The 10,085-nt window shown below is 31.0% G+C and overlaps 1 protein-coding gene and 1 long non-coding RNA gene across 2 annotated transcripts in view; one reads left to right on the top strand and one right to left on the bottom strand.

Annotated features, from left to right (window-relative positions):
• LOC116851959 (serine protease snake-like) overlaps positions 1–10,085 on the top strand; it is a 192,607-nt gene that overhangs the window by 155,796 nt on the left and 26,726 nt on the right. The window lies entirely within an intron of this gene.
• LOC116851961 lies at positions 7,248–9,750 on the bottom strand. The gene is made up of 4 exons (XR_004379675.1): positions 9,491–9,750; positions 8,700–8,957; positions 8,016–8,270; positions 7,248–7,681 (listed from the first exon to the last, which is right to left on the bottom strand). It is a non-coding gene; the product is annotated as an uncharacterized LOC116851961 (long non-coding RNA).

The raw sequence follows: 10,085 nt of genomic DNA, 5'->3' as shown, positions 1-10,085 counted from the left end.
ATATGATCATTCATAAATTTTCTAGAATTAATATCTCGATAATTATTGCGAATATTGCAAAACGGTATAGGACTTTTATGTTCATCGCAACCTGTTTTACGTTCCCACAAAATGACCAGAGGAAAGTGTGAGACACCCTATACATTGATATTATTATCTATCAATATTTATTTAATAACTCGAAATTTTACGTGGTTGTTTAAAAAAAGACACCAAAAATTCCATTACTCACGCCGACGTATTCTAGCTATATATTAGTTCTGGTGGACATTTGATCGCGGGCCTATCTTATAGGCTCAGAGGTGGGGACTATGTCTTAGATCTGACACTGCGTGATAGACCCGCGAGCAATCGTTCCTTTTCTTCGCTGGCCACGACGAACCGTATATCTCGCCTGCCGCGCCGCCACGCTCTGATATGCCCAACTATTTTAATTAATATCTCGAAATTTTACGTATTTGTTTGAAAAATGACCTCTACAATATTTGTTCACTTTTATCTGCTTTATTTATATTTTTTTCCTTGGACTTCTTATGCGGGACACCCTGTATATACAGGGTGAGTCATTTTAATCGAACCAGTCAAATATCTCGAAAAATATGGAAGATACGGAAAAATATTTGAAACAAAAGTTGTATGGTTCGGAGGGGAACATAAGATGGTGCAATTGGCTTGACCCTGGATAATCGTTTGAAAATCACGCGAAGGTCACCTTCAATTTCTTAAATAGAAACCTCCATTTTTCATTGCATATTCTTGTAGCTTACCTCGAGAGCTTTCCAAAACACCAATAAAATATTTTTTCCTTAAATATCTTCCGAGTTAAAAGGCTTTAAAGTTACAATGGCTGCATTCAGCAGACTCAACAGTTGCACAACAGTTGAGTAATTTGTCAATGTAATTGGTCTAGATTTAGGGATTTAATAGCAAGAACCAATAATCGTTGATTGCTCACTGAGCGCTTTTTCTACTGAATGCGCCCAATATTGTTGCCATTAGCATTGGTACCCAAGGTGTTCGACCGACGGCTGAAACCTTTTGAATGTTATTCAGGCCCATGACCTTGACAACATTTGTTAAGGTCAAGGCGATTGGAGACTGTTTCTAATATTTTCATTTCTTCAAATTTTACAGTGAAAACAAAAATAATAATTTAAAATCATGGGGTAACATGTGGAGTCCGATTGATTCTAAAGGATCATATGAAGGTTACAATGCTTCGTCGGAGCCACAAAAAAGCACACGTGTGAAATCCCATTAATACATTTCTTTAATAATCATAGCATTGTGATCTTCATATGATCCTTTAGAGTCAATCAGACTCCACATATTATCCCATGATTTTAAATTATTATTTTTGTTTTTACTGTAAAATTTGAAGAAATGAAAATATTAGAAACAGCCTACAATCGCCTTGATCTTGACAAATATTGTCAAGGTAATGACCCTGAACAACATTCAAAATGTTTCAACCATCGGTCGAACACCTTGGGTACCAATGCTAAAGGCAACAATATTACAATTTAGAAGCCTTTTAATTCGAAAGATACTTAATGAAAAAATATTTTGTTAGAGTGTTTTGGAAAGATTCGAGGTAAGCTACAAGAATATGCAGTGAAAAATGAAGGTTTCCATTTAAGAAATTGAAGGTGACCTGCGCGTGACTTTCAAACGACTATCCAGGGTCAAGCCAATTGCAACATCTTATGTTCCCCTCCGAACCATACAACTTTTGTTTGAAATATTTTCCCGTATCTTCCATATTTTTCGAGATATATGCTTGGTTCGATTAAAGTAAGTCATTCTGTGTATGTGTGTGTGTGTGTGTGTATACTGAAATAGTTACTGAGTCCTCTCTTTCAATAAATAGATATATTTCTCAAAATTGCAGATAGTTGCAGCTGAAACATGTCATTTCACAAAGTAGAATATCCCTTTAATCAAGAACGACTAACAAAAGTTTAAGATATTTTAAGATCTTTTTGAAAGTTAATTTATTATTTAGTTATCAGAATTTTCTTCATGACATAACAAAATTGCTTGTCAAACCTCAAAATATGTTGTTTTTTTATTCGAATATGGATATTTTTTAAGTCAAAGAATAGTCAATTATATGTAAAAAAAGTTGGGCTGATAATATACAAACTAGAAAGAAATACACTACCTTGAATGTAGACAACTTAATTCATGGTAATCGAGAATTATCTCACTCGAAATGTTTATGGTCATTTTACACACAGATTGGAACAATATTTTGGAAAATGAGGATTATATGTTATTTTTATGATGTACCAAGTAAACAAATTTGCAATGTGAAACTTAATTCGAAAAAAAATTTTTTTGAGTTAATGTCCACATTTTTACACAGTTCGATTCACTGTGCGGTAGTACTGTAACTTCCAAGCTCCATAACTCGGAAAGTACTCAATGAAACTTTATTATAGTATTTTGGAAAGTTCTCTCGATAAGCTACAAGAATATATAATAAAAAATAGGGGTCTCTGTTGAAAAAAAAACATTAATGACCTTGACCTGATTTTGACAAGGTCATTCAAGGTCAAGTCCACATTTTCATCATATGTCCCCCTTCAAGCCATGCAACTTTTGTTGGAAAAATTTTTCAATAAAATCATCGATTCGCGAGATAATCGACCATATCACAAGTGAATTACCCCGTATATATGTTTATTATTATGTAAACAATATTATGTAATTAAATAATATTTTTTTTAATGATATTATGTAATTTAGTTTTATATCCTATGGATATCCTTAAGATGTCCTTTGAGGCTATTGAGGATATCCATAAGCCATCCGTTTTACGTCCTTCGGACATTCAATGCACGTTTGTGGGATATCCTTTTATGAAATTGGAGGACATGCTAAAGTCCTCGACATGTCCACAGGATATCCGATAGACGTTCAATGGACATATAAAAGTAGCATTCGGATTTGTAATTTACAAGATAATTTTGTAACTTGTAAATTAAAAGGATGAAACATATATACTCAAATAGCACGAAATATTTATGAAATATTTACAAAATATTTATAAAATTTATTTGAATATTTTATAAATATTTATCAGAATATTTCACAAATATTTTTATGACCTTAGCTTCAATAGATCATAAATATTTATCATAAATATTATAAAAATATTTCATAAATATTATAAATTATATATCATAAATATTATAAAAATATTTATTAAAATATACAAATATACAATTATGTACATATATTAAAATGTACAACAAATGTATATTAAAATATACAATTATATACTTTTTCTCTTTTCCTAAACTTTTCTTAAATTTTTAAAATATATGTTTTTAATTTTCATTTTATATTGTTTCACACGCTATTTAATTCAAGTTAAATTGTGCTTCGAAAACTTGCTTACCATTGCCGAAATTCGAACTTGAGACCTTTGGTTCTTGAGTCGTTTACTTTACCTACAGTGCCACTGTCACTTTGATTGAGAGATGCTTTGTATTGTATACATCCCAGGTAACAAAAGACATTATTGAGACGTCATTAAGACGTCTATGATGTCTTAATGACATCTTAATGACGTCTTTAGACGTCACCTTGCTATCTGGGATATATTGTATCCATGTACGAAAATAAAGTATTCATTTATAAGAGGAAAATAGATCCTTTTAAATGTAAAATGTATGTGTTTAAAACGTATTTAAAAAGTATATTTAAAAAATATTTACTTGTTTTAAAAGTAAATATAAATATATATAAATAAATATAAATATATAAATAAATCATTTTGTAAATTTAAATAAATTGTTTACTGATAATAAAAGAAACTTTAATTTGAAACCCAAAAAATATTTTTAATATCAAAAAATAATTTATTTAAAATTATAAAATGATTTACTTATACTTTATTTACTTTAAAACAAGCAAATAGTTATTTAAACAATTTTTACATTTAAAAATTTTATTCTTTTATGAAGATCATTTTTTTCTAGAAATTCATAATTTTACAGCTTATTTTACAAATTTAAAAAAAATATTACTTTTTGTTTATTATGTTTTTTAAAGTGTAACAAAGATTTTTTTAAGTTAAGAAATTATATTTAACAAAACATATTTATTTGATTTAAAGAATTTTCTTCAGTATACATTATTAATTTAAATTTTGATTTTCTTATTTCTTCATTAATTTAATAATTATGAATAATTATATTTGTTTTTTTCATGTGTAATATTTATAGAAATATTTACTACAAATATTTATATTTATTTTTAGAAAATATTACTACGAATATTTATTTTTTATTTACTACAAATATTGTATAAAATATTTAGCCTTTATTTTAATAATATGTTTAATAAAGATTTTGATACTTTTTTCTTTATGTATATAAATATTTATAAAATACTTATATAATATTTTTTTTTAATAATTTAAATTAAATATTTATGAATCTTTATCATAAATATTGTGTGCTGTCTGAATAAACCGTTAAAACATGTAACAACCGTACGTCTCGCGCTGGTTGTTGGTCGTATCGCCGGGAATATCGCTCGTCGGAGTCAAGGATCGATATATGATTGACACCAGCAAATAATAACAAATAACAATTTATTTGATCTTTAGTATACAGAGCAACGGCGTGAGCTACGCGTGTTTCGGCGTGAGACGGCAGCAGTGATCGGGTCTCGGTTTTGCTTGGTCGAGTCTCGCGGTTCGGTAGGCGGAGCGAATAGCGCGAAGCTGGTACTTCGCAAGAGACACGGCGCGTGAAATCCGCGAATCGTAAGGCGAACTGACGTTTAGCGGCGGGGTTCCGGCGGTACACGGGATCTTGACGTGTCGCAGCACGTTCCGCGATATATCGGGCGACTCGCGTATCGCCGTATTTAATAAAGCAAGTGTCGACAACGTTCGATCGGGCGCAGCGAACACACTGGCTCGGATGCTTGCTCGTGGAGTTAGGATACGATCGGTACCGAGAGGACTCGATCGGGTTCGCGAACACACGAACTCGTAGGCCGGTCGTTGGATCCTGAGAGGACGGCGAAGTCGGTATCAAGAGCGCTTGATGGAGATAGCGAACACACAATCTCCAGGTGTCGATTTCGTCGATGGGGTTTCGGAAGGTGACGGGCAGGTAGAAACGATACGGTCGGATACCTTGCTCTCCGCTCTGAAGCATCGAGTTCGGTCGGCGGTCCGGATCGGTCTCTCCGCTTATTTCTCGGCCACGGTTTATATACCGTCTCGTTACATTTGATGTTGTTTGTTGACGTTACGTGTCTTTAGGCGTGGCGCATGTTTATGTTTGTGTTATTTGTTTGGCGCTTAGCGCCGTTTACAGCCAACGGATGTTGTGTTGGCTGTTCTTAGGGACGATGCGTGTAAGGCATCGTCACAAACATATATAAAACCGTTCTTTAACATATTCTGAATTTTGTTTCATCTTGGACATACATCAAAAGTTTATAAGATATACTGATGAGGATATCCATTTCATGTTCAAAATCGGATGTTCTGTGGACGTCCATTTCATATCCCTGGATATATGGACGTAAAACTGACATGAAATGGATGTCCTATGGATGTTCTATGCTGTCTGGGCTACATAAATGTTATTCACTGTTTCGTTTTTCACATTATAATCAATTTATCATCATCGTCAACTAAAAAATGAAACCTGCAAGGTGAAAGAAGCAAGCGAGATAAAAATGGAAAGAAGTAATGTACAAATGTAAGGAATAAACAAATATCAATATAAAGAATGAATAAATATCAGAGAAGTAACTAATATTCTCATAAAATAGGCAATTTATATATGTGCGTATTGTAATTGTAGATGTTGTTGTATCAATTTATTCTTTCGATTAACTTTTTTGTTCCAAAAGAATCAGTCTAACAACATTTACAATTACAGTGCGTATAGTCGATCAATTAAAGTTGTCACAATTTTTGTAATGCATTTTAGAATACACCACTAGTTTCTGAGATGTGAGAATCTTTGCTGACACAAATAAAGCTGCGAGTGACAATCTGCCTGCATGTTATATCAAAAAGTTAATTTGTATAAAAGTTAATTTGTATCTTAATTACATTAAGAGGTTAATTTACAGTATTACACTATATTATATTTACATTGTTTAATGTTGCTTCCCATATAGCACAGCACTGTGATATCACAGTTACATTTTATTAGGGATATCCTAGATCCCAGGGATATCTTGAAATGGCAAAGTGATATTTTGTCAATATCACGGAGATATCGCAATGTCCGCCTTTTATCACATCACAATAAAAATAATATCTCTGTGATGTACTTAAGTAATATCCATGTAACATAACAAATAATGCGATGTGATAGAGATATCCATGCAACATGTTTTTTACGTCACAGAGATATTTTATAAATGTCACAGATATCTATCATTTCTGCTTTTATTTATTTGTAAAAATTTGTTTTCAATTTTAGATAGCACATGCCTCCAAAAAACATCCTGAAGGCCAATTTATAAGGACCATAACTTTTAACTATGCTATAACCCTTACAGAAAAGTATCACTAGTCAATAATAAAGTGGCAGTGATTTTTAATAATTCTATTACTAGTTATTATAGCAACTAGTGATAAAATCACTGCCAATTTATTATTGACTAGTGATACTTTTCTGTAAGGGAAGCTGTAAAAAAAATTGATAAATGGCAGTTAAATATTCTAGTAATAGTCGACTACGATTGGTCAATTTCTTACAGCTTGTAGCATAAGTTAAAGGTTACAGTCTCCCTTAATGCATCCTGAAGACGTTCCCACGTCTCTAGAGTATACCTTGGAGAATTTGTGTAGTCTGCGATATATGAAAAGAATAATCAAAATTTAAATCATGAAAAATAGATACATATGCAAAATTCATAATTATTAAACAGAATATCATACACTTTTTGTAAAAAAAGTTATACTTTAAGATTGATTTTACAGAAATATCATTCATTCTTTTTACAAATAAAAAAACAACGGTTTTTATTATATATCTATGAGTTGTTATAAAGAGGAAATAAATATAGTATGTTTTTAAATAGATTTCTTATATTTTGTTATTACTATTAATGTATATACATACATATGTACTCAGTTATATAACAAAAAATTCATATGTAACAGAACATATAATTGTTTAAAGTAAAAATATCACATTTAAAGAGTTTTTATAAAACTGAAAACTATATATATAAAATTAAATATAAAAGAATGCAAATATAAATATAACATAATTCTAATAATATTGGTTTTATACATATATTAACGTTGATATATTATAATATTGTGTGCATTAACGTCAAACAAATTCTTGAGCAACATGAATAACCAACATAAAAGTAATAATGCACTATAAAAACATTAAAATTTAAGGAACATTAAATAATACGTTTATAATATTTGGATTTATAAAAAACAAGTAAGGTTTAGCAATATATGTGAGTATTTTTGTGTCTGTATGTGTAGAATGTGTGTGTATAAGAATGAAAAATAGTGCCAATGAAAAATATCGAAAAAGTTAATAAAAAAGAAATCAATAGCGAATAGATATAAAAAAATTATACTCATTAATGTTTAAGTATATATTAATGTACTTAACTGTCATTAGTTGTCTCTATAGTATCTTCTCGTGTGGCTGTGTTTCTATTAATCCTGAAAGAAATATTGGCATTAATAAAAAACTGGTAATCGTGGAAAGATTTTGCAACATAATTCTCTTGAAAAAAATGCATAAGAAATCATAGCCTAAGTTTACACGGCAGTTTAAAACCGGTTTAGTAACAACCATATTTAATAAACTCTTGCATCCGATTGGTATATTCTTTTAGATTTAGAAATATACTCCAATCGGATTCAAGAGTTTACTAACTACGGTAGTAATTAAACCGGTTTTAAGTTGTCGTGTAAACTTAGTCATAGATAAAAAAACTAGGGATAGAAAAATAGAAGACAACTTGTAATAAAAATAAGAAATTAATGGACTTACTCTCTAACACATCTCATAGGTGCATGTCTCACCCATGCCTTTATATGCTCTATTATATCTTTTTTCGTGGTGGTGTGGTTCAAATGGACGACTTTTATAAGAATGTTTGACAGACGAAGAATACATAACTTCTTTTTTCTTTTTAAGACCAAGCCATGAAAATCGTGCTGCTAAATCATTAGTAAATACTTCTTTCATCAAATTATAAACGGTGTCCTTGACATTACGGCCTCCTATTTTTCTCAACTGCTCTATCTGCATTTAAAAATACAAAAATGATAATTTCTAATTATTATAATGTTATACAAAAGTATTGGAAAAATTTAATATTATAAATTGATATTTAATGATTAAAAGCTACGTTTTTTACATTAATTTTATCTGTAATAAATATAAATAACGATCCCATGAACAATCTGTTAGTAGTCTGCCAATAAATAAGTTACAAATTTCATCTGAACCCGCATTTAGCTCGTGTTTTGCCATTATGGCTTTTATTGGGGCTGCGCTCGGGAAAATGCTATTTAGCGCTATGAGTGTGCTCCGTCCTTATTCAATTTTCAGCAGACAATAAGAACAAAATGTTCATAGCGTTAAATAGTGCCTTTCTGAACGCAGAAAAGGATAGGACAAAGCAATTTTAATTATTATTAAAAGTTGGGTTTTTTTATAATTTTAACTTACCAAAGCAGATCGAAAATCTTGTAGAAGAAGATTATCTTCTAAATTTTGTAGATCATCTTCATTTTTTAAAGGAAAAGATGAAACAGTTATTATGTATAACAGATGCAAAATTATGGCCTTCCAGCGCAGAGAGTCGAACTAAAATATTTTCTTGGTTTTCTAATATTTTATGAATATCTATTTTTGTTTCAGCGAAGCATCTGTTTATAAAATTGTTTGATTTTGCTATCAGTATTTTTAATTGTGTAATACTTTCACCTAAAAAAAGGCAAATAAACTAGATATAGTTTTTGAAAATAAAAAGCAAAGAATAAAATACTAGAAATTGAAATCATTTGTATGGATTTATTCTTTCGTGTTTCCTCAATTTCTGTATATAATAAATTTGTTATTAATTACCATTATGTAATTTTTTATAAGAAACATTTCTTTTCGGTGAATGATCATGCCAATATATATTATTATTTCCGCAAGTGGATGAACTTTGCATATTCATAGAAGAAGTGTGTGAATAGGTATTTGATATACGATACGGTGAATGCCGTTGTTCTTCATAGGAGCAATTAGGAGGTATTCGTGAAAAAAAGTTCAGAAACTGTATTGGATAACTGATTTTGTCTACTTTGCTGAATAAACTTTAGCGGAGACTGAGACAATGAATCATGGGAAGACTGATTTTTATTACCTCCGTACTTTTTTATTACTTCATGGCATTGAGGTTTTGAAGAAGATTGATGACTCCTTAGTGATGAAAAATGTGTAGACACAGTGGTGTTAGATTTATTATTAACCTGTTTTGGAGGCGAAGGAAATTTTTCCATTTCTATATCATCGTCGCAATTTTCGTCACTAGAAGAAATAATTCCTTTTTGGATTCTTTTTCTCTTCTTTCTCCCAGTTATTTCATCGATATCTATATTAATGTTAGTGAAGATTTCGGATTTTTTTAATTTTGCGAGTCCTTTCTGAAACGTATCTGAAATAACATATTTAAAAACGAGTAATAATCAATACGAATAAAATGTGAGTGAATTTCGATTGACCACGATACGATTGGACATAGATTGTAATGATTGGTTTGACCTAGTAATTCACAAGATAATTCTTATCATCGATTGGTTATGTCCAATCGTACCGTAGTCAATGGGAATACTCCCATAGAATATGAATACTCTATGGGAATATATATGAAAGTAATGAAATAGTCTGAAAACAGTATAAATAGGTATACTATAGGGGTTCTAACCCATGGTCCTCCGAGAGGGTGTGAGGGGCGGGGGGGTGCCGCGAGCGGGGGTATGACGTCACCGGAGGGGTATGACGTCACAGGGGGTATGACGTCAGGGGAGATTGCGTCACCGCGGGGGGGGGGGGGGGGGAATTTTT

Source organism: Odontomachus brunneus, unplaced genomic scaffold (genome assembly GCF_010583005.1).
Source record: "Odontomachus brunneus isolate Ranch 3 - 2012 unplaced genomic scaffold, Obru_v1 Obru_scaffold_197, whole genome shotgun sequence".
Classification (NCBI taxonomy): Eukaryota; Metazoa; Arthropoda; class Insecta; order Hymenoptera; family Formicidae; genus Odontomachus; species Odontomachus brunneus.
This window is presented reverse-complemented; position numbering and strand designations above follow the sequence as displayed.